The 26,410-nt window shown below is 41.6% G+C and overlaps 1 protein-coding gene and 1 long non-coding RNA gene across 3 annotated transcripts in view; one reads left to right on the forward strand and one right to left on the reverse strand.

Annotated features, from left to right (window-relative positions):
- LOC139810405 (uncharacterized) overlaps positions 1-26,410 on the forward strand; it is a 325,546-nt gene that overhangs the window by 191,049 nt on the left and 108,087 nt on the right. The gene's annotated exons all lie outside the window — the stretch shown is intronic.
- The window catches only part of LOC139810212 (uncharacterized), a 36,328-nt gene continuing 33,585 nt past the window's right edge, over positions 23,668-26,410 (reverse strand). For both annotated transcript variants that reach the window (XR_011731257.1, XR_011731256.1), the window contains 2 exons: positions 26,186-26,342; positions 23,668-24,485 (listed from right to left, as the gene is read on the reverse strand). This is a non-coding gene — a long non-coding RNA (uncharacterized lncRNA). The remainder of the gene's footprint in view (positions 24,486-26,185; positions 26,343-26,410) is intronic.

Raw genomic sequence — 26,410 nt, forward strand, 5'->3', positions numbered from 1 at the left:
AAAAATGCCGAACACTCCCAAGCTCCCTAAGCTTGACGACCAATTTCTAAGTCTTCTCCGAAAGATAGCCCAGTTTCTCCGCACGAGCCCCACTCGTGCGGGGGGTGCAGTTTGGAATATAAAAATTCCTGTGGATCAGGTGGACTCGAACCCGGTTCCTCGGTGTTACGAGTCTGGCGCTTTACCACAAGACCACACTGCCACCCTTTTAGTAGATAAGTTTGAAAAGGAACGAGTTTGAAAATCTGGAATCTCATCTCGTACGAACTTGTCCGTCCCTGTTTTTCACCCTTATTTCCCCAGGAAATAAGTCTCACCTAGGCAATACTTTGCGAAACCAACCGTATTTGATTATTTTATAAACTCTTTGACCAGGCACAAATCATAAGAAACTCTTGACCACAATTTCGTGGCATAGGTCGCAATAAATTGAAAACGCCATAAGGATTTAGGTGACCTCTCGGGTCACAAGCGGATTAATCTCACGTTTTTCCGTGAAAAGCGGATTTGATCTAAGACCCACGCCTCGCGGCGATTGATAAATAAAACTTCTGGAAGGTACTGTCAAAGGGCAAGGTGATAACGTACTCGCCAATAAATAACCGCTAATTAGAAATTGCTCGTAGGCAATGAGAATTTTTGGGGAAACTCGTCAGGGGATAGGCGGAAAATCGAAACCTACGTCACGATCGGAAGAGAACTCCACCAATCAAATCAGATTAAAAAGTAATCCCGCCTCCTTAATTTTGTATAAAAATCGCGACTTTGCGCATTTGGAGTCACTTCCGATCCAGCACGAAGCAGTTTATCTTTGAAGCCGTACTCATCGCAGTTCTCACGCGTCCGACCAATTACTTGAACATGATTACAAAAACAGATTTCTGTTGCGTCGCGGCTTAACAATCGCGGGTCAATTAACAAAATATTTAGTTGCCGTACCTCTTGTGCAAGCAAACTCAGAGGAAATCGCAAAAGCATTTACCCGTCGATTGATTTGTCAATTTGGAAAATGACAAATTTGATTTGCCCAAAGCAATTTTGACGGATCAAGGTTCAAATTTTACTAGCTCAATGATGAAGAAATTTGCGAAATATTTTATAATAAAACAATATTGCACATCTGCTTTCCATCCTCAATCCAATGGTTCGTTAGAAAAAAGTCATCACGTATTAACCGAATATTTGAAGCATTATATCTCTGATGAACGCGACTGGGATAATTGGCTCGAGCATGCTATATTCTCATATAACACTAGCGTACACGAAGGGACAAAATTTACGCCGTATGAATTAGTATTTGGCAAAGCTGTGCGATTGCCATCCGAAATAAAAATAGATGATTCGGTAGAAACATATGATGATTATGTAAGCGAACTTATCGATAAATTAACTGATTTAAGGAAACTAGCTGTGTCAAATTTAGTGTTACGTCCTGTGGACTCCACGCGATTCCTTCCTTTCGTAGAATTAAAATCGTAAACAGTGGTTATCAATTGGCAAGCGGATGCAAGCCGTTGCTCATTAAAAGTAAAGAAACGTAACTAGAAACTTCCCGTTGACTCAAACCCAATAAATTAAACAAGTAATGGATTTGTTGTGATCCAAGTGGTCCCAATAATTCCACGAAGCAGGGCAACGGAAATTCAGTTACGATAGCGGGCAACGAAAATTCAATTGAAACGCGCGATAACGGGAGGCATGGGTCACCATATATTTAAAACGCCGTACGAGGGCTTTTCAAATCACGCGTCTAATTAGAAGTCGCGTCGTCACCTTGCCTCGATTTATCAAAACTTAGAGTTCACACGTGTCACCCGTTTAAGAACGCGGATTTGAACTCTGACCCACGCTTCCCAGTAAGCGATAAAGATAAAGCAGTAAAAAGAATATTAGCTTGGACCACCAAAGAATGGGGAAATATAATTCTAATAACAAACCCGCCAATAGATGACCACTAATTAGAAATTGTGTAACGAGATTTCGGTAACTCGCCACGAGATAGGCGGAAAACCGAAATCTACGTCACAAATAAGAACCAGACTCCACCAATCCTAATCATCCCCGGATTAAATCCGCCCCTTTCAATTCATATAAAAACCGCGACTCCGCGTACCTCAACGCACTTTTGCACTTGGCACTTGTTCTTGCACTTCGACTCAGTTTCTTTAAACTGCCACGCAGTCAGTCCGACAGTCTAGTCGCGAATCAGTTCAGTAAATTCTGTACTTCTTGTAAATTCTGTGCGTGTCTACCGCCAACCCAGGGTCCTGCCAACGACCTTCAGCACGCCTCGAACATCGAGATCCGCGAGTCGCAACCAACAGCGCCGTGCAACTTCTTTAATCCCAACATCCGCTCCCACAATGAAATTGGAAGACGAAGACGCTGTTCCATTGTTGATGAACCTAGATGACTTCATGCCGGAGAACTATTCATTTGGAAGCCTTCATAAGGACATTTCATCTATCATGGACCTTATTGAAACAATCGGTCGTAAGTATCCGAAGTATTTACATCTCGGACGAATCGATTTCAAGGCAGAAGGAAGTCCAACCCTTCTTGTCAGTAATGACCCAGGTGGATTACGATGCACTGATCTATACCTCCAAGGTGATCGAGTGAATTATGCGACTCAAGAGGCGATTGAAGGAGAACCAATTAGATTCTCGTCTCCTAGAACTCTATCAGATGCTGTGAGTTCTATGTTGGTATCAGCCAACTATCAGGCGAAATACCACGCCCAGAGTTCCGCAGTCCAGCTTATTCGCTTCGAGCGATAGAATCAGCTGAGCAAGAGTCTGATGCAGACTTTATTGCGATACTCGAGAACCTACTCGGATAGAGCTTGCTGCGAACCCTCCAATAGCACAGATAATAGGCTATCCCTGGTAAAAATTCCGGACAGACACGGACAGAAACGGATAGAAATTCTATCCGTATCTAACTGTAAGCCTGTTTGTTCTGTCTGCAGTAAATATTTGCGGATACCAATCCCATCTGTTTCTAACCGTACAACTGTTGTAACATAAAAAAATGTGATGAGATCCTATCCGCTTCTTTCCGCATCCTATCCGAGGCCACATTTTCAACTGTAACTGTCTGCAATTACGTGTTACAACTTTAACTGTTTCTGTCCGCATCCTATCAAAGGCAAATCTTAACTGCGTCTACCTGCAATTACGTGTTACAATTCTAACTGATTTTGTCCGTATACTGTCCGAGGGAAATCTTAACTGCGTCTGTCTGCAATTACGTGTTACAACTCTAACTGTTTCTGCTCGCATCCTATCCGAGGGAAATCTTAACTGCGTCTGTCTGCAATAACGTGTTACAACTTGTAACTGTTTCTGCCCGCATCCTATCCGAGGAACATCTGAACTGCGTCTACCTGCAATTACGTGTTACAACTCTAACTGTTTCGGTCCGCATTTTATCGAGGCAAATGTCAACTGCGTCTATCTGTAATTACGTACAAGTATTCTAACTGCTTCTGTCCGCAGTTTTATGCGTGAGATACATAAAACAGAATTGAAGTAGCGTAGCACTTCACTATAGTTTTAAACCACGTTGTGCAAAAGTTAATATATTTTTTACATATGTTGTCACATGTATATGTGAGCACAATTGTTTTTAAAATCGAAGTATGATAATAAGGTGGGACATTTCCCACTGTATATCATTAACATCCGGCTTTAGATACTTTTATGAAAAATCATTTTATTTTAAAAATGGTAAATACGTTTTGTAAATAAAGTATAGTCAAGCATATAAAGTCAGTCGGTCAGGTAAATTTTATATTTATTTATGCCTACCAAATAGTAAGTTCGCAAGCTCACTCGCGATTTTTAAATCGGATCCTCGGGGTTCACAAATAACATATATATATATATATATATATATATATATATATTCTTTGCATAATGTTAAAAATTTTTATTTCTCCTTTTTAACTTCCCAAACTGATTAGACGATTATAATTTCTCACCCCTTACATAATAATTTTTAGTGACTAGCCGGAGTCGCAAGAGTTTAGCCCTGAAAATAAAGAAAAGATACGTACGTAGCAGGCGAGCTCGCGTCGTTGAGCGACAGCTCCTCCAGGCGCATCGAGAACATTTTAACCGCCACCATCTTCCACAATTTTCCCTTCCCCCGCGTTCACTCGCGTATAAAATTTTTTCCGACACCCCCGATTCCTCTCTCTGTTCCGGACCGTCCTATTCCCCGGTTCCTTCCGAGGAACATAACCAGTTCTCCTATCCGGACCTCCCACACTCCCCCATCCCTTTTTACCTACGCGACGATTACCGCGAGAGAACACCCTCTCCTGCGTTCTCCACCTCGAGCGTGGAGAATCTTTGCGAAATACCCCGATTCCCTTTCAATTGACTCACTTCTCCCACGCTCTCCACCTCGAGCGTGGAGATCATTTCCAAAGTTATTTTAATAGATTAATTTTAGTAATAGAATAAAACACATAATAATTAATTAAAAATAAAAATGTTAACATAGAAATACAAGTATAACCACCTTTCACACACACACGCGCACTCGTGACGTAGACCCTTCTCTTTTTCTTTGTGTTTTTTTTTGAATTATAAATGTATTAACCGGGCAGGAGATCATATTAAATGTCGAAGCATCCCCTCAGTAATCCTGTCCGATGACCTCCGAACCAATGTAACACCCGCGTATTCTCCATACACATATACACACACCACAATAGATCTGTACCATTTGCGTTTTGTTTTTATGTTTTTCTATATACATATAAATGTAACTGGCTCATTAATTTTCATCATTTATAATAATAATTGTAATGTTTTTAATTTCTCAAATTAATGTCCAATTATTTAATTTAACACCTCGTCACCAACCTCCCCCGCTCGCAAAATCGTATACGGTCCGATCCCAGGTAATAGGGATAGCATAATCCTTGACCTAAAACAGGACCGACGATCGCACGGCTCGCAGTAGGCGTAATAGCGTCCTTTCGGACGTTGACCCTCGATTGGAGCCTTCCCAAAAGTGCGTTCGACTCGAGGCACGCGTTTACTCGCGCGACCCGAGATAACCTTTAAGAATTCGGTTACGTCCTTCCTTACCCCGTCCCCTCTGGGTAGCCTTTCCTTCGCTTCCCAGTTTTCCTTTTCACTGAGACTCCCGGGGTTTGGACGTAACATTAGCATTAGCTAAAACGCGTTATAAATATTATTATGACAGAAAATTAAAAACACAAGCGTATAAAATAGGAGATTTTGTATATCTACTAAAAGCTAAAAAGAAAAACAAGTTCGATGACGAATATACAGGGTCATACGAAATAATAGAGATTCTAAGTAATAATAATATTAAAATACTAATCGCGCGAAATAAATATAGAATTGTACATGTAGACCGAACTAAACCTGCTCGGATTGCAGATCAGGGATGAAGAAAAATGAATATACAATTACGGCATTAAAAGATAATTCCGGAATATTTTTCGAGGCCATCGGCAGGATGCGCACGTCCGAGATTTCTTGGAAGATAATAGTCTATTTCGATCTGCGCGATATCAAAGATGCGACGACCAAGCTTGAACAACAAATGTGGATTTGGTACTACAACGATGCGACTATCCCACTTCATATTGCGAAATACGACCACGATTAGTTTCCCTAACTGCTAAATTGAATAAAATAAAGCACTATCAAAATTACATAAGCGAACTCATAGGAGAATCACGAATGAAACGAGCTCTTTTAGAATTCATAAAACAAATAAGTAAGATAATATTCGGAACCCTAACAACGGAAGATGCACAAAACATGAATACCGCAATAATCCATGTAGAAAATAAAACCAATGATCTTGCTTTATTACTTATGAATCAAACTATAGCTATAGCGAACGCGCTTCGGGGAACTGTATAACGCCACCCTGAAGATAAGAAAGCAGCTTGACGTATTGAAAAGCGAAACGATGCAAAATCAAAAGCACCGATATTTTTGGAAAATTATGACGAAGCTCGATATGGAATTAACCTATATATATATTGACGGTAGGGAGCTGATACTGAGATCAAGGAGCCTGTTCACACGAGGCGTTTCTGCCGCGCGATTGCGGCCGCGCGTTAATAACGTTTGCACGAGCCGCACGCTGTCGCGAGGTAAGGTGCGACAACGCGCGCATACGCGCGTACGCGAAACGGCAGTAACATCGTAATCGTGCCGGCGATATACTGAATTTGAATTGCTTTTTGTGAGCATGAGATAGATTTGAATATTCTGATTGACAAAATATTATTTGGAAAACAGGGATTAATTCACCCCCGTCTAATTCCGCCACAGCAATTAATAACAAACTGTAAGCTGATAAAAGAACAAAATCCTCATGGATTCATTATTCGAATCCTCGGAATTCCCTGTAAATACCGACGAAACAGGAATGGATCGGCTTATAAATATATCTGATTTGCGAATCGCCTACTCCAACAATTGTCTGATTTATATTTTGCATATCCCGTTATTAATTCCCGGGATATACAAAATTTATAAATCCAAACCGTTACCAGCTAAACAAACGTTTGACGAAACGAAATTTGCTGTAATTAAGCCCGATGCGGAACACATCGAAATAAACGAAGACATCGATAGCTTCTACAAATTCTGAGAAGGAGAGCTGCGCAAATGCACAGCGTTCGACGCCGCGTTTATCTACCCGGCCGTCTTTCCCTTGAAAAAGATACGACAAGCGACTAGCTGCAATATTGAATAACTATTATTAAATAAAAATGCAAAAATGAAATATTGTCAAATAATATTGCAGGAATTAAGGGAAACATATTGGAAAGCTTTAACTATTCCCGGAAATTGGATCTATACCACGAGAAAGCAAGAAACAATTCATGTAGAATGTCAGCAAAATAAACAAGTGGAAATAAATAACTCTGGCATCATTTCTATACAACAAGGATGCAAAATTAGAGCGGGAACCACGACGATGAGTCATCCATCCATTCGTACAATGAAATTCGTACAGCATTATGCTCCGACAAATAATTTAAGCATTCTGCAATTATATGAACCCATTCGCAAAAAATATCAAGTTGACTTAACAGAAGCAGCGCACGAGCTATGGACAATGAAAAACAGCCATGTAGAAACGTCTTTCGATGACATCATTGAGAAAGCTCGCCAGATCAAGAACAGAAAGATGCGAGAACAAAGGTTTATCGCTTATAGCGCAGTAGGATGTGGCATGGGCATTCTAGGGACGCTTATGGTCATCATCTGGCTGATAAGTCGTACTTCCTGGATCAGCAGTACCGCGAATCTGCTTCATGCACGATGCTGCCGCGACAAAGGAACCAAGGGACCTACCCCTTGTCCCTCGGTAGAGAATAAAAGCCGAGACGTCGATGCTCAGGGCGAACAATCGAGTCCGAGAGTCGAACGACATCATACTGAAAGCGAATCGAGCAAATCAAACCACGAAAAGCAACCTGAGTCATCAAGACCGTAAAGCCCGGTGTCCACGATGCAAGAACTGTGTCCAAGTTTCGGTTTAAGCCAATGAAACTGCTACTTTTCTGTAAGAGCTGCAAGTTGATTGGCTTAAATCGAAACTTGGACACAGTTCTTGCATCGTGGACACCGGGCTTAAGTGACTAAACCATAATAGCCGGGAGATAGCGACAGTTTTCGTGAAATCATTTCTATAAAGCTAAATTTTTTTCCCAAGAAAGTTTAGATAGTATCTATGATGAAGGTGCAATTCTACCAATCTATAAGTGTTGCAAAAATGAGTAAATATGCACTATTTAAATTAAAAATCACATTCTACCTCAACTGAAAGGTGGCTAAATTTTTGGTAGACGTTGCTGAAATTACAGTGCATAAAAAAGTTAAACGATTTGTAACGTTCTGAATTTCTTTCCCGAGTGCATAAAAATTTTACAGTTCCCATTATTTCAATTCCTTCTTTTTATTCCATTTTCAATAGTAAAAAGCATGTATAAAAATTTCAGATAGTATAGAAACGTTGTGGATAGAAATGTGAGAGATAAAGCAGGCTTATATAAGACTTCGTGCAAAAATTATATTCTTTAGTATTGTTGTGAGGCGGAAGTCGCCGTGCCTTAATTGCGACACATAGCTGTCAGCGCACATCCCGAATATTGCCAAACTCACCTGAGATGGCATTCCGGGTGTCGCAAGCGGCTTCCAGGTCGCTCACCCGGAAGCAAAAGCGCTGACAGCTAAGTCAGCATCGCGGAAGTAATACGCGAAGAGATAAAAAGCCCGCCCTTCCGAGAAGCGGCGGGCAGTCTAGAACGTAAGGCTAATCGCGCACGACCAACGTAAAATATCCTATTGTGAACGCCCGCGAGTCAGGGCAACGAAATTAACGAAACTATTGTATCAAGTTAAAAAGGTCTTTTATTAAAATATCGTTGGACAAGAATCTGGCAACATTATTCCTCTTTCCTCCCGGCGGATCCAAAAGAACTCAGTGCCGATCCCTCGAATCAGAGGTACGGCACAACAAATTGGTGGCAGCGGTGGGATCTGTCAACCGGACGAGAGGACATCCTGCCAGTTCTGCGCCTGCAATACGGAAACGGAGTTTTAGGCGGCGGTACATATCCCGGAGAGGAACCGCCAGACAAATCCCGAGTGAGTGTGTGAAACAACGGTAGCAGCCGCCGCGCCGAGTGCACCATATCAGCGACACCGGAGAGGCCCCGACCTACCGCACGGACTCGCCAGCCCGACGCAGCGACGCAGGGACGCAGCGAGCCAGCGAAGCAGCGCAGCAGGGACGCAGCGAAGCAGACAACGCAGAAGCAGTGAAGCGGCCCTGTCAGACTCGACGCGGCAGAAAGCGGTCACGATGCACTACGCGGCGGTACTGTAAGTCAACACTCCATTGTAAGCCGATACCGGTACGCGCCGCGACAAAAACGTTATATCTCTGCGTGCGTACCCCGCGATAGCGAACGCCGGATTGCGAGAGAAATTTTCGCGATTGCAGGCAATACAACCGCGAAGCGCCGAAAGATTTTCGCGTTTCAGAGCGCTAAAGTATAAGCGTCAATAGATGTCGGACGACTTGTCCCGGCATCCCTCTGTCAGCAACGCGTCATTCGTGTTAAGCGAGCGCGCGCAACGAGCCATCAAAAATAGTATCCGGAATCGTTTTCGCGCCACACGACTCGCGAACGACGAACTAGATCGCGTGCGAAGAAATTTAGACGCGCAACTCGACGACGCGAGCTCGCCGGTGCTCGAGCTACATCCTAACGTCATCGTGAAACGCGAATTTCAATTCTTAGACGCTAGTCTTTGCGACGCAAACAGAAACCCGCGAGATAGCGTAGACAACACAAGCGGCGACGAACACGATAACGCACACAGACAGCCCCCGACCGACGGTGACGCACGATCGGACACCTCGGCCGATACTCAAAACGAAAACGCAGGGAGAGGAGAATTCTCCCTGACGTCATACGAAAGCGATATATTCGACCCCGAGGAGGAGGATCATACCCCCCGGGCCGACAGAATGAGCCAGCCACGAGCTGCCGCGACCATCGCGCCGCGAGAGGACATATCCCCGGCGCAAATTAACGCGGAAATAGAGCGGCTTAGACCCGCGGAAAATGGGCAACCGCCCGAAGGCAACCAAAGTCGAGCCCCCGAGCCGACGCAAGTAAGCCCAGGAGCAATAAGCTCCGTGCTCAGCGATGTCCTACGCATGATGCGCGACATGCAGGAACGCATGGACCGTACAGAGGCCGCAGAGTTCGAGCGCTCTGTAGAAGTCCTGCGCGCAATCCGTGAGGTACAGGAACGCATGAGTCGAGTGGAATCCGCCACATACGATCGCCCCGATGCGCGAGAACGACGCGCACGGATCAGCCAGGGCCCGCTGGACGTGACCTACGGACGGACGCACAGCGACGTCCGTAGTCAGCCAGGGCACCATCTCGGGTTCCTCAGCCTAAAGGAAGCCCGTAGGTGACGTTACTATCTTGGTCAACAACGCCGGCATAGGGATTATTAAATCATTCCTGAATCACAGTCTCGATGAAATTGAACGGGTCATAAACGTCAATGACACAGCGCATTTTTGGGTAAGTATTGTATCTTGTATCTCTCTCTAAGACATATATATGCCGAAGCTACGAGATATAGAAAATTACCATTAACGCAACTGCTATCATTTTATTTTTATAAAACAAATACATATACAAGCTTGTTGCTCGTAATCGGAACGTACCGTACGATTTGGACGAGTATACAGATAATTAAGTTCTCAAACCACTGTTCACAATGAGATATTGCTTTCAGACATTGAAAGCATTCTTACCAAGTATGATCGAAAAAAATCAATCGTAACATGATTCCCGAAATGAACGGAGAATCCAGAGAGCGCGTTCGCGAATTTATTAACGCAAGCACTTACGCGATGAAAAATATACATGATTCCCGAAATGAACGGAGAATCTAGAGAGCGCGTTCGCGAATTTATTAACGCAAGCACTTACGCGATGAAAAATATACAGCCCGCGGACGAAACCATGCTCCTAGAAGCAATCTTATGCACAAAGTTCAAGGGCAAGGCAATGACCGACTTCGACACGCGCGATATTCGCGACTTCGAGCAGCTAAAACGCGAACTCGAAACGGAATATCTCGGAAAGCGCGGCATGACCCATCTGCAGCTAGAATTCAACTCGCTAAAACAAAAAGCGGGAGAAAGCGCGCAGGAATTCGGGCGTCGAGTCGAGAAGCTCGCGAGAGAACTGTATGAGGCCATGGAAGAAGGCCAAGGGCATTCGCAAGAGCAGCAAAAGGCGATATTGGAAAGTATTAAAATGCAAGCTCTGCATAACTTCCAAATCGGGCTGCATGACGATATCAAGATACTGGTCCGAGCACAGCGATATCAAAGCCTACAGGAGGCAATAACCGGCGCCAGTGTCGAGGAAAAAGTTAGAGGCCCCTCCCCGCGGAACGGACAAGCGGTAAATAGAAATAGATTTAATCAAGAAAACGCGCGATATCCGGGGAACGAGGCGATACAGTGCCACAAATGTGGAGAAACAGGCCATTACCGGCGAGATTGCCGTACGAGCCGACATGCGAATAGATTCTCGTTGCCGAAACCGGACAAGCCCGGCGAAATAAATACGCTCGAGTGCACCTATTGCAAAAGGACCGGGCATAAGCGAGAAGAGTGTTGGTCGCTGAACGGACGACCCAACACGGAACGATCAAGCCGATCGAAAACGGACGCCCCCAAAAAGGCGCCAGTAAATGGTTTAAAGGTAAAGAAAAAAAAATCGCGAGAAACAAGCGATGAATCTCCCTCCAGTAGCGGCAGCGAAGAAGACGAGAGACCAAAGAAGAATAAGGCACGAGCCGCCGAGGAGTATCAAGTGTCGCAGATAACGGGGAAACGTAACATACATACTTTAAACCTGATAACACTGCCGATTCACGAGGCCAAGAAAGGCAAGACAAATTTCTTATTAGACTCAGGAGCGATCCTAACGCTAATCAAAGTAGGAAATTTAAAAGGCGGTATTATGGTACGAAAAAAACGCCTAACATTGACCAGAGTGACGGGACACAAGATCCACACTCTCGGAAAGATAAAAGCAACCGTAAATCTGGGAAGCCAGAAAATACGCCATACCATGTACGTGGTAGAGGATGATTTCCCGATCGATTATGAGGGAATACTGGGGAATGATTTCCTCACAAAGCGCAAAGCCGTTATCTCACACGCCACAAAGCAGGTACACATCGGAAGAGTTACATTTAAACTCCGACCATATAAGAAGGAAAACTCACTCATAATATGTTTTTCAGTTTATAATAAAGTTATTATTATTATTTATTTATTGTTTTTTGTTTATAATATATTTTTTAGAGTCATATTTAGTACCAGCGGGAACAACTGTGGTCCTTAACATACATGGAGTTCACAGGGATCCTAATTTTTGGCCAAATCCTGAGACATTTGATCCCTATAGATTTTAGATAGAGAAAATCTGTCGGGATCAAATGTCTCAGGATTTGCCAGAGAGCAAATTTGCCAGAGAGGTTTCAAAATCGTCGTCCCTATTCTTATCTACCATTTAGTGCTGGACCGCGTAATTGTTTAGGTAAACTAGGATTTTTTAAATATCTTCTTATATGATTATACTAAGTCGCAAAAAATATACATCAATCAAATTCTAGGCCGGCAATACGCCTATCTACAAGTAAAGGCGTTAATAGCTCCTCTGATACAGAATTTTTATGAATATAATAATGAATAAATAATTGTAATGAGATTATTATTTAGTAATTATGGTTTAGGTTAGTGAGGATGTGGTTGCACAACGACTGGATATTCTCGTTAACATCAAAAGGCAGAGATCAACTTGACGACGCAAGCTCGCCGGTGCTCGAGCTACATCCTAACGTCATCGTAGAACGCGAATTTGAATTCTTAGACGCTAGTCTTTGCGACGCGAACAGAAACCCGAGAGATAGCATAGACAACACAAGCGGCGACGAACACGATAACGCACACAGACAGCCCCCGACCGACGGTGACGCACGATCGGACACCTCGGCCGATACTCAAAGCGAAAACGCAGGGAGAGGAGAATTCTCCCTGACTTCGTACGAAAGCGATATATTCGACCCCGAGGAAGAGGATTATACCCTCCGGGCCGACAGAATGAGCCAGCCACGAGCTGCCGCGACCATTGCACCGCGCGAGGACATAACTCCTGTGCAAATTAACGCCGAGATAGCACGGCTCAGACCCGCGGAAAATGGGCAACCGGCCGAAGCCAACCAATGTCGAGCCCCCGAGCCGACGCAAGTAAGCCCAGGAGCAATAGGCTCCGTGCTCACCGACGTCCTACGCATGATGCGCGACATGCAGGAACGCATGGACCGTACAGAGGCCGCAGAGTTCGAGCGCTCTGTAGAAGTCCTGCGCGCAATCCGCGAGGTACAGGAACGCATGAGTCGAGTGGAATCCGCCACTTACGATCGCCCCGATGCGCGAGAACGACGCGTACGGATCAGCCAGGGCCCGCTGGACGTGACCTACGGACGGACGCACAGCGACGTCCGTAGTCAGCCAGGGCACCATCTCGGGTTCCTCAGCCTAAAGGAAGCCCGTAACATGATTCCCGAAATGAACGGAGAATCCAGAGAGCGCGTTCGCGAATTTATTAACGCAAGCACTTACGCGATGAAAAATATACAGCCCGCGGACGAAACCATGCTCCTAGAAGCAATCTTATGCACGAAGTTCAAGGGCAAGGCAATGACCGACTTCGACACGCGCGATATTCGCGACTTCGAGCAGCTAAAACGCGAACTCGAAACGGAATATCTCGGAAAGCGCGGCATGACCCATCTGCAGCTAGAATTCAACTCGCTAAAACAAAAAGCGGGAGAAAGCGCGCAGGAATTCGGGCGTCGAGTCGAGAAGCTCGCGAGAGAACTGTATGAGGCCATGGAAGAAGGCCAAGGGCATTCGCGAGAGCAGCAAAAGGCGATATTGGAAAGTATTAAAATGCAAGCTCTGCATAACTTCCAAATCGGGCTGCATGACGATATCAAGATGCTGGTCCGAGCACAGCGATATCAAAGCCTACAGGAGGCAATAACCGGCGCCAGTGTCGAGGAAAAAATTAGAGGCCCCTCCCCGCGGAACGGACAAGCGGTAAATAGAAATAGATTTAATCAGGAAAACGCGCGATATCCGGGGAACGAGGCGATACAGTGCCACAAATGTGGAGAAACAGGCCATTACCGGCGAGATTGCCGTACGAGCCGACATGCGAATAGATTCTCGTTGCCGAAACCGGACAAGCCCGGCGAAATAAATACGCTCGAGTGCACCTATTGCAAAAGGACCGGGCATAAGCGAGAAGAGTGTTGGTCGCTGAACGGACGACCCAACACGGAACGATCAAGCCGATCGAAAACGGACGCCCCCAAAAAGGCGCCAGTAAATGGTTTAAAGGTAAAGAAAAAAAAATCGCGAGAAACAAGCGATGAATCTCCCTCCAGTAGCGGCAGCGAAGAAGACGAGAGACCAAAGAAGAATAAGGCACGAGCCGCCGAGGAGTATCAAGTGTCGCAGATAACGAAGAAACGTAACATACATACTTTAAACCTGATAACACTGCCGATTCACGAGGCCAAGAAAGGCAAGACAAATTTCTTATTAGACTCAGGAGCGATCCTAACGCTAATCAAAGTAGGAAATTTAAAAGGCGGTATTATGGTACGAAAAAAACGCCTAACATTGACCGGAGTGACGGGACACAAGATCCACACTCTCGGAAAGATAAAAGCAACCGTAAATCTGGGAAACCAGAAAATACGCCATACCATGTACGTGGTAGAGGATGATTTCCCGATCGATTATGAGGGAATACTGGGGAATGATTTCCTCACAAAGCGCAAAGCCGTTATCTCACACGCCACAAAGCAGGTACACATCGGAAGAGTTACATTTAAACTCCGACCATATAAGAAGGAAAACTCACTCATAATATGTTTTTCAGTTTATAATAAAGTTATTATTATTATTTATTTATTGTTTTTTGTTTATAATATATTTTTTAGAGTCATATTTAGTACCAGCGGGAACAACTGTGGTCCTTAACATACATGGAGTTCACAGGGATCCTAATTTTTGGCCAAATCCTGAGACATTTGATCCCTATAGATTTTAGATAGAGAAAATCTGTCGGGATCAAATGTCTCAGGATTTGCCAGAGAGCAAATTTGCCAGAGAGGTTTCAAAATCGTCGTCCCTATTCTTATCTACCATTTAGTGCTGGACCGCGTAATTGTTTAGGTAAACTAGGATTTTTTAAATATCTTCTCTTATTATTATATACTAAGTCGCAAAAAATATACATCAATCAAATTCTAGGCCGGCAATACGCCTATCTACAAGTAAAGGCTTTAATAGCTCCTCTGATACAGAATTTTTATGAATATAATAATGAATAAATAATTGTAATGAGATTATTATTTAGTAATTATGGTTTAGGTTAGTGAGGATGTGGTTGCACAACGACTGGATATTCTCGTTAACATCAAAAGGCAGAGATCAACTTGACGACGCAAGCTCGCCGGTGCTCGAGCTACATCCTAACGTCATCGTAGAACGCGAATTTGAATTCTTAGACGCTAGTCTTTGCGACGCGAACAGAAACCCGAGAGATAGCATAGACAACACAAGCGGCGACGAACACGATAACGCACACAGACAGCCCCCGACCGACGGTGACGCACGATCGGACACCTCGGCCGATACTCAAAGCGAAAACGCAGGGAGAGGAGAATTCTCCCTGACTTCGTACGAAAGCGATATATTCGACCCCGAGGAAGAGGATTATACCCCCGGGCCGACAGAATGAGCCAGCCACGAGCTGCCGCGACCATTGCACCGCGCGAGGACATAACTCCTGCGCAAATTAACGCCGAGATAGCACGGCTCAGACCCGCGGAAAATGGGCAACCGCCCGAAGGCAACCCAAGTCGAGCCCCCGAGCCGACGCAAGTAAGCCCAGGAGCAATAGGCAAAACAACCATTCGACAAGAAGAGTAGTAACAAGGACACGTTTATTAAGAATAGCACTTACCAAGACGTCACTCGCGACAAACGACACAAAGACAAACGACACAACTGTCACAAAACGAGTGCAGCAACGGGCGTCGAAACTAGCGCGCCGCGAAGAGATAGACGAACATTTGCTAGCGATAACCGTGATCACAATCAAGTTAATAAGCGACGTAGAAGACATCTTAGCATACTTTACTTACTCTAAGAATTATATTATAATCGTGCGACTACTCCCGATCGAAAATATTGTAGCGGAATTAAAAGAAGCAACGGCCAACCTATCCCAAGGATCACATTTTTCTTTCAAAATACAAATTGACAATTAGAACACCATTCAAAACTATGTGAAAATAAATGCATATTGTGATAATCCTGACGTATCCCAACTACGAAATTATAAGAATAAACCCCCTGCCGGTACATGACCGTAAAAATATATTTGTAATACCGAAAACTACGTACGACCTACTAGCTATTGATAAGGAAAACCGAAATTATGTAACACTGAAAGAAAATGATTTGAATAAATCTAAACACTCCGGCACAACGTTTGTATGTAACACGAACCACCCGGTATACTTCATAACGCCGTATGCACCCTGCGAGGTGCAGATATATATAAGAGCGGAAGAGGACAATTGCGAGCGTCGCCACATCCTCTCAACCGTAACATTTTGGATAACCTTAGCGGAGCCACAGGCATGGTTGTTTTCCACACCGTACAAACAGAGTATAACTATTCAATGCAACAATCAAGGAGAACATAAAATCGACATTAATCAAACGGGAAGAATCAAATTAACTGACAATTGCAAGCTAACCACGACAGACCTGACTCTACGAACGAAAAAACGAGAGCACACGACGCACGTGCAAATGCACCTACCACAATTCAATTTAACCTTCAAACAAGTAACTACAGATACTAAAATCAACAACGAAATAGCGACAGAATTAAAACTAGAACCAGTAATCAAAAACCCCGGGGAACTAACAAAATTAAGCCTAAACCTAAACGAGATAAATCAAGAAGTAGAAGGCAGCCAAGCCGGTTTCTTATCAAATAAATACATAATGTACCCCGTAGGATCCCTATCTTTAATCATAATAATAACAGGGATCATAGTCGCGATAACATGGATAGCGAAAAGGAAAACGAACAAGAGTACGTGACGCGACTTCCTCACACAACAAAAATCATAACAAGATAATAATAATAATGGAAAAAAAAAATTTTTTTTTGTCTTGAACACATATGTCAATAAATACGAAAAACTTCAATTTGAAATCTCAGTTTTTCTTTCCCCCAGGGGAAAGGGATGTTGTGAGGCGGAAGTCGCCGTGCCTTAATTGCGACACATAGCTGTCAGCGCACATCCCGAATATTGCCAAACTCACCTGAGATGGCATTCCGGGTGTCGCAAGCGGCTTCCAGGTCGCTCACCCGGAAGCAAAAGCGCTGACAGCTAAGTCAGCATCGCGGAAGTAATACGCGAAGAGATAAAAAGCCCGCCCTTCCGAGAAGCGGCGGGCAGTCTAGAACGTAAGGCTAATCGCGCACGACCAACGTAACTTATCCTATTGTGAACGCCCGCGAGTCAGGGCAACGAAATTAACGAAACTATTGTATCAAGTTAAAAAGGTTTTTTTATTAAAATATCGTTGGACAAGAATCTGGCAACATTATTCCTCCTTCTTCCCGGCGGATCCAAAAGAACTCAGTGCCGATCCCTCGAATCAGAGGTACGGCACAACAGTATGATCACTTTCAGCCCACATGCGAAGGAGCAGTTACGACCGGAGTAACAACTATAGGCGGTGGCATCGAATTCTAGGAAGACTGAGGCGAACAATTCTAGCGATGCCTGGATAATATACGGTAAAGGGTTTAATAAATAATAACCTTATGTAACCAACACATGTTTATGTTTACTAGCACGGTGGAGGATCCTAACTCTCTTAGAATAAGTATAAGTTTAAGAAATAAACATTAGTATTAGTAACAGTCATCTTCTACCTCTAACTTTATACTAATAATAAAAAAAAAAGAAAAAAGAAAATTTTGCATTTTTTGAAGCGCAAAAATGCAAAACGAAGTGAACCTCCAACAATAACAATAACTAGCTGCCCAACAACAGCAACAAGGCAGACCAAAAATTTACAGAGGTCGAGTCGAAAATAAAGTGGACCCCAATGCTATCGCCCAACTAAGAGGTCAGCAGCCAAAACAACAAGTGCAACCTCAGGGACAGAAGGCTCAAGGAGACAAGAAATTTCAACTGCCTCGCACATTGAACAAGCTCACTAATGTTCCAACACCAGAACAACTTAAAGTTGTAACTATTGCAGCATATGATTCAGCCCGCATTGATTATCACTGAGATGTGAAATGTTGACAGCATCCAATTTTGGAATCGTATGTCGTATGAGACCGACAACGTCTTGCGTAACAACAGTAAAAAACATTTTGTATCCTCCGCCCATTGATACTGCAGCCATGAAATATGGTCGCGATCGAGAAGAGATTGCAAGGAAAGAGTTAGCTGCAAAACTCAAGAAACATATAAAACCTTGCGGATTATTTATTGATTGTGAAAATCCACACTTGGGTGCTTCTCCTGATAAACTCATTGATAAAAATAGTCTGGTGGAGATTAAATGTCCTATGTCGGCTGAACATTTAACAGTGGAAGAAGCCATAAAGACATTACCCACCTTGAAAGGCATCTTTGATAAAAAAGATGGAGATAAAATAAATTGAAACCATCGATTTTTTTATCAAATTCAAGGTCAATTGAATATAACGCAACAAGAGTATTGCATTTTTGCCGTATGGACACCAAAAAGCATAAAAATGGTGCATGTAAATAGAGACAATGCTTTTTGGGAAACTAATATGTATAGATACATAATCTTTGTGGGCCGGTAAACGTGTTTCGTCCGGATATATTTTTTTGAGGATTGGTGACGCAATTACTCGCCTTTGTTGCGTTTGTGATTGTTTTTTGTTTGTTTTGTGATTATACTAAGTTTTTGTGATGTCTCCGAACCTTTCCCCGCACGACGCTAAATACATTAAAATCAGCGAAATTGAGGGAAGTAGTGTAGAATTTGACGATTTTGAATTTGACGACTTTGCTGGTGATCAGGGGGAGAGGCCCGCTGCTCCCCCCGCGTCAGCGGACGCTCGGCATCGGACGCGGGTGTATCGGGCGGGTGCTGCTGAACGTTAGTATCGCGGAATTTTACGATTCTGATTTTGATAACTTTGAGTTTGAAGTTATAGAGGATAGTGATAGTGATAGTGAGATTCAGGAGGAGAGGTCCGCTGCTCCCCCGCGTCAGCCACCCGCGTTCCGGCTCCCAACAGCTCAGGTGGGCACGCCACCCGGTATCTCACGCTGTTGAACGCTCTCGGCCTCCTGATCATCGGACGTGGGCGGGCACAATTTTACGCCGAGGCCCGCGCGCAGGGTCGCGCGTATCGTCCAACAGCGGAGAACGAAAGATTGGGGGACAAGGCGTTCGACCAATTCGAATTGAATCACCGTGTGGCTGAGGCTCCCGTCAACCGCCCTGGCCGCCAAAATCCGCGGAAGGTGTTATTGGCCGCGTTGAGACGGATAATGGAGAGCCGCGGCCATTGGGCCCCCCTTCGCCGAAATTAAGGTAGGACCGCGACCGGCGCGACGCGCACCCCCCACGCGGACCCGCGGACCCGCGGCGCGACCGCGAACGCGGACCCCTCGCGCGGACTCGCGGCGCGGGTGTCATCCCGGTGAGTCATACACGTGGTATGCCAAGGTCACCAACTATTAAAATGATTTATCATTTAATTTCATTAAATTTCAAGTAAGAAATTACATCTTATTTGTATAATATTATATTTGAATTATTTTGTCCACAAATTAAATTAATTAATTTTTATTATAGATGACAAGCGATCAAGTAAAATAGAAAATGAACGCTTTACTAAAAAAATATAAAGAAGTAATCGATAATTTTTCTAAATCTGGGAGAGAAAATATTGAATTTGAATGGTTTCAACCTATGGATGATATTTTTGGTAAAAATAAAGATACTTCCAATCAAAACTATACTGTATCATCCAAAGTTTGCAGTAAAAAGGATAAAGCATCAACTTCTCCATCTGAAAAAAAAGGCTTCTTGAATCTTCATGTTTACCATCAACTACTAAACATTTAGAAAAAAAGTCGTCTTCAATCTTCAAGCAAATCACCCGAAAAGAACACTGCAGATCCATTATCTCTTTCAATAAATAAAATTGACATTAATCCTAAACAGAAGAAACGTTCATCTTGTGGAACAGCTTCCAAAATTGCGAAAACAAAATTGAGTTGGAAAAACAATGGCTTGATCATTTAACAATGAAGCGAGAACGTGATCATATAAAAGATGAAAAAATGCTACTTTTATGGAAAACAAAAAAGAATTAATTAAATTAAAAAGAATACAACTTGCATTTAAAGAACAAGAGCTTCAACAACGACGCGAGATTGCAGAAAACAAACTAAAAGAAAAAAAGATATACGCTGAAATATTAGAAGTTGAAAAGCAAAAATATAAGATTTTGAAAAAATATTTGGATAACGAGGAAAATCAAAACGTGTCAGAATCAGATTAAGGTAAACAAATATATGTTATATATGTAGAATTACTCCACATTTTTCATTAAATAAAATATATAAATGAGGAAAGAATGGACAGAATTTAGGATTACATCGAAATTCTTTATCCTGCCACAAGGAGTACGTATAATACATATAATTGTATATTAAAATATTTTTAAATTAACCATTCTTTTATTGTTACAGTGGATATGAGTGGAAATTTGCGTGTTATTCAATACGCACCTACGATTAGGCTTTCTTTTACCCTAGAAAATCTTGCGGTTAAAATGATGATCGTAACTCTTCCCTTCATCAGATGCTATTTGCAATTAGCAAGCACGCAAGTCCTAATGTGTAATACCAACGTGCCCATGCACAATCCGGCATCACTGCCGCAATTACTGACCCGGAGACGTTTTAGATCCCGAAATCACCGTCAGCAATAGTAAGTCCAAAATATCCGCTAGCCCTTTTTTTATTATATATATGGGACATTCCATGTCAACCGGAACACCGCCACGCCCAAAATTTGTGAGGGTTTAAAAATTTTTTTCTGGGTGCAAAATTTATGTAAACATATTAGCTTTCGAATACCGAGTGCGCATTTAAAAAAATTCAACATGGACTTAGCACTTCGATATTAATAAATTTTTATCTCTAAAAGGATGCGTTATATCGAAAAATCGCAAGAGGGCATTTATAGTTCAAATTTGACGCAGAATATGACCATATTTTTTTCAATTACAAATTTTAAGTTTCAATTTTTCGTCCGCCATATATGGGTTCGCCATTTTGAATTTTTTTAAATCCAATATACCTAACGTAAAGTACACGAATGAACACACAATTTAGATGCAAAACAAAATTTTACTCTGTGGTTTTATAATTTTTTATTGTGTGACTCTCTTTATTCTAGGCGCCATACTGAGTTCGCCATTTTGAATTTTTTCAAATGCGCACTCGGTATTCGAAAGCTAATATGTTTACGTAAATTTTGCACCCAGGAAAAAATTTTTAAACCCTCACAAATTATGGGCGTGGCGGTGTTCCGGTTGACATGGAATGTCCCATATGTATATACAATAATGGGAATATATATATATATATATATATTTATCTTTAAAAACCTCCCTCTATTTCGGATTTAAAAATATAACCCGGTTTTAGTGTACTCGCAAATTCACCGCCGGAAGTCCCTGGGGGTAATTATCCGGATTCGGATAAAACATAAGGCGCGCCAGTATAGTGGAGCGGCAGCTCCTCGCTTTATTTTTAAGTCGTGAACGACCTCCGCATAACGGCCACTCTATCCTCGATACTTCACCATCCCCCTCATCTGTCTCCTCTTCCTTTACATATCAGGTGTTCCCCGATAATCGAGTCATCCCCCCTCTTCGAACCCTCCTATTCTCCAGTTCCTTCCGAGGAACTGGCGGAGTTCCGGGGAGATCACCATCCTTTAATCTTTCCCCGGTTCCTTTCGTATACCGAGAGAAATTTCTCGATAGAACTGCTTCCCCCGCGCTCTCTACCTCGACTACTCTCTATCGTGACCGGTCACCTTCTCCCTCCTTCTCCAGCTCAAGTATCGAAATACTCGAAAAATTCTCCCCCCGAACCTCATCCCCTACCATAGAAATAATTTGAATTGTGTGTCACACAGAAGTATTTGTTTCATTTATTATCCGGAACTACTGCGTGTACGCGAGACGATCCTTAGATAAGAGAGTTATTGGAAAAAAAATGGGCTGATGACTCTCAAAATGGTCGAAACAACCTGCGTAAACTAGCGAAAGAATGTATAGCGAAAATTTAGTGTGAAAATAGAGTAACTTTTAGGTTTTGTGATATATGGCATTGTTATTCGCGTAACATTTTAGAGAGTTTTTGCAATACGCAGGCAGTATCACGCGGACGGTCAGACGGTTTCCATCATGGAAAATTTCGATCCCAATACGGCTAATACTAATCCTGAAAATTTCCCTTTAGACCTCAGTAGTGCTACTACTGAACCGAAATTAGCACGGGCGCGCCGTAAAAGAAAACCTTGAAAAAAACTTTAAAACAGAAAAAAATTTTGTGGACACATTTCGATGTCGAAGCTAATCCTCCTGGCAGTCCTGGCGAACACGAAGTCGGGGAAATAGCCGCGAGGACCGGTCTGCCACGGGCTGAAATCACATCATGGTACCAAAAGCGGCTAATTCAGCGTCAAAAAGAATTGCAGCGAGGTATTGCAAAAACTCCCTGTTAACTTTAACGGAGTCGATAAACGACGTGTATCCCGTTAAATGTAAATTTCGCATAGTGAGCTTTCCATTTTCGGGCATCTCTGCAATCCACATTCAATAACATTTTTTAGTTTCGGTCTTTCTCCTTTGTAACAGTACATTAGGTGTTTTGCTATTTTTGTAAAATAGAATATGTGCGCTAAGATTCGTACTATTTGCGCGAATCCTACCAAGTTATAGGTATTAGATAAGTTACTGCTCGTAGTTATTTCCCAGTAAGCAAGAAACATCAAGAAACATTTTAACTGCATTGCAGCAACGTTAATGCAATATAGTTAAAATGTTTCTCGACGTTTCTTGCTTGCTGGGTTATATAACGTTCACAAAGAACAAGAAAATAATTATTACCTCCAACCTAAAATAGAAATTGTCAAATTGAATGATTTCACGCTCGTATAGTAGAATGCGTTTTCTTCATAATTGATAAACTGCACAAACCGAACAATAAGTCTGACGACAATTGTAATCTTTTTTCTGCACGGTCTCGACAATATATGTCTTTTTTAAAATTAATATGAAATAATATTAATATAAAATTCTTGATAGAAATAAATCAGAAATTACGAGATTATATGTCCAAATTTAATCTACTTTTACTTAACCTATACTTGAATTATAAAATTTTGATACGACTGAATTTAATATTACATAATATAACAAGTTTAATATCCCTGATATCGTATGCTAATATTACGTAATAAAGATAATATATTTTATGTAAAAAAATAATACGTTTTAAGGGGGAATATACACCTAGAAAAGAAAGAAGGGCGACTACGACGCCGACAACAAAATTTAGAAGATATGGGCGTACCTTCCACTTCGGAAAACTTATATTATGGACCTGGTATCGATGACTCTGTGTAAGTTGAACAAATTTCATAGTTTATATATCAAAACATTTGCAAACGCGTTTTTCTCAATACAACGTTTTTTAAACTGGTACCCATAATATCTCGTAAACCACTAAACCGATGGACTTAAAAATTCTCGTGGTTATTGTATACATAATTATCTATCGCGTGTCATAAAAATTTTTTTTTAATTCTTAGTTTTTGTTTTTTTTTTGGTAAAAAAGGATCGAATTTTTTCTTGAAAATCGCTACGTTGAGTTCAAGCGCCCGCCATTTTGTAAAAAATCGATATTTATAAAATCGGCTATGACACTCCAAAGATAATAGTATCTATTTTCATTTCCTGTTTCATTTTTTGTTTTAGATGATTTTTGACAAATCGCCGCTGGGTACCGTTTTGCCATAGAACATTTTTTTACGGCACTCCGTAGACGACTCCAGTACTCGGTAAATTTGCAACATTTTTTAATAAAAAAAATGTTAAACAGTCTTGAAAGTGTATATTTTTAACTACAAAAAACCACGACCCGATAATTCCAATGGTTCCCCTGAAAAAAATTCCAAAACATTACCTTTTTTTTCGTTTCTAGGTATATATTCCCCCTTAACATATAGCACACATAATTTCGATATAACTTAATTATAAGTAAAATATAACATTTTACCTACTCATTCTACCTACACATGCATCTTTATAAATATATTATTCCTACATCTATTTCTCTAAATTTTTTCCTATACATCTATTCTTATATTCTGGGGGGAAATCTGAAGAAGAGATTAAAGAGGGAATGACAGATTCGTTTTCGGAGTGACTGATAAATGAGAGGGGGGAATTGAGGGAAATGATTGATCTAGTTTAGACGGATTTACTCTGTCAAGAAAAGAAGAAAATGAATTGGTAACTCGCAGATTACTTAAAGTGTTTAAACATTCGCGGTATTTGAGATCTAAAAGCTCGCGTGCTTTACGTGCTTGCTTGTTTCGTCGATTCCGGCTGTGCTTGGCGGCCGATCGGGACTTTCGCTTTTTATATAAGAAATCGGCTGGAATTCTCGGGTCCACTATATATATAAAATTGATTTCGTTATTGATTGATTTAAACAGTTCGGAGTCAATTTTCTCTCGATCTCTTATGGGCGTGTATAAATAGATTTGAGAATGATTACGATAACTAGCTTTGGCCCCTTGAAATGTTAGTAGTTTTCGGAGGCATTTTTGGCGAGGAATATAAAATAAATAGTAACAAATTTTTCCGAGGTTTCTCACCCGAACCCGAGATCTATCATTGTATAACGGTTCTGTTTTCAACTTTCTACGCGAACCAAGATTCACCCTGTCTGCGGGAGAGGAGCGGTAGTCTATATGTGTACTGTCTATACACACAATCAAAGTATTAGGTATTTAACAACTCATATTATTTATTTTAAACTTCAACACCGTATATCTTAAAAAACTAGAACAGTTAGCCTTATAAAATCTATATAATTTTTTATTTAGCGTAAAAAATACTACCTGAAAATATTAAATCAAGAGGCCAAAGTTATCATAATTGTGCCAAAGATTTGAGTTATTTGAGTTAATTGAGATACTACGTATCTAATCGTTGATTTACTAACAATTAAGTAACACTACCCAAGTGTCACTCGCCGATTTTTTTGAAACTGTGCACACATGTAGAACATCGAAAAATATTTGTGTCGTGTTTTTTTATTTGTGCTTATAAAGCGTTTTAAGAATAGACACTATACTCGAAATATTGATATTCTCTGCAACCTTATGTATAACAACCCTTTAGGCCATGTACATTATCTTGAATGGTTTTTGCACCAGAATACTATCTCTAGAAGTTTTCAGGGTCGTTAATTAGCAATTCTTTTAAATTTGGAATCATGATACGTATTTCGTGAACAAGGTTTAAATTCCCGTTCTTTGCCGAACCCAGAAATAATCAACGTGGAGGTGACGAGCAAAACTATTCTTTTTTTTATTTTACAATTACTTATTTTACAATTTTTTAATTTTTTTTAGAATTCTTTTTCAAAGTAATTGCATGTATAATAACACATGTCTTAACTCTAGCTCGCCACACTCCGGTCCTGTGGATCGCTGAACGATTTTCGGTTTTCTAGTTGTCACATAATAACATAATTTTCTAGTTTCCTTATAATAAGTTCATCTTAAATCCAAATCATTTTCTTGACATAATATTATCATAAGCATCTTATTCAAAGTCTGTATTTTCAATTTCTACAGTACAAGTTTAAAAATATTAATTAGAATGAAAATGACAACGCGACAAAGTCGAGCGGTCTCACGAACCGGAGTGTAGCAAATTAAGGACTCGAAAATAACTGATCCAACGACCCTGAAAACTCCTTATAGAGATAGTGTTCTGGTGCAAAAACCATTCAAGATAACGTACATGGCCTAAAGGGTTGTTATACATAAGGTTGAAAAGTCAATATCTCAAATATAGTTTCTACTCTTAAAACGCTTTATGAGCACAAATAAAAAGACACGACACAAATATTTTTCGAAGTTCTACATGTGTGCACATGTTTCAACAAAATCGGCGAGTGACACTTGGATAGTGTTACTTGTAAGTTAACCCGTGATAGCAGTAAGAAAAAAAGTTGGAAATCGTAGAGAATAGAAATAAAGAAAGAAGGTGATATAAGTGGCGAATAATGTCCAGATATTCGAGAGTTCGATGCCCTACTTTAATAAAGAAAAAAAAATAGGAGAAATTTATAAGACTTACTACTTGTTGAAATCTTTGAAAGTTCCTTTGATTTGCTCTGCATCGCTCTGAAGCTTTGTAGCTTCGCAATGATTTTCGAAAACTTGGCACTTGGCGGTTTTTGGCTCCAGAATGGTTAAACTTTCCTTCGTGCAGTTCCCAGGAACAAGCCTTCTATCTGCAATTATTGATTAACATGTAAAAATGCAAACTATACACTTGAATAACTGATATTGGATCAACGAT

The sequence above is a fragment of the Temnothorax longispinosus genome, chromosome 3 (assembly GCF_030848805.1).
Source record: "Temnothorax longispinosus isolate EJ_2023e chromosome 3, Tlon_JGU_v1, whole genome shotgun sequence".
NCBI classification, from domain to species: domain Eukaryota; kingdom Metazoa; phylum Arthropoda; class Insecta; order Hymenoptera; family Formicidae; genus Temnothorax; species Temnothorax longispinosus.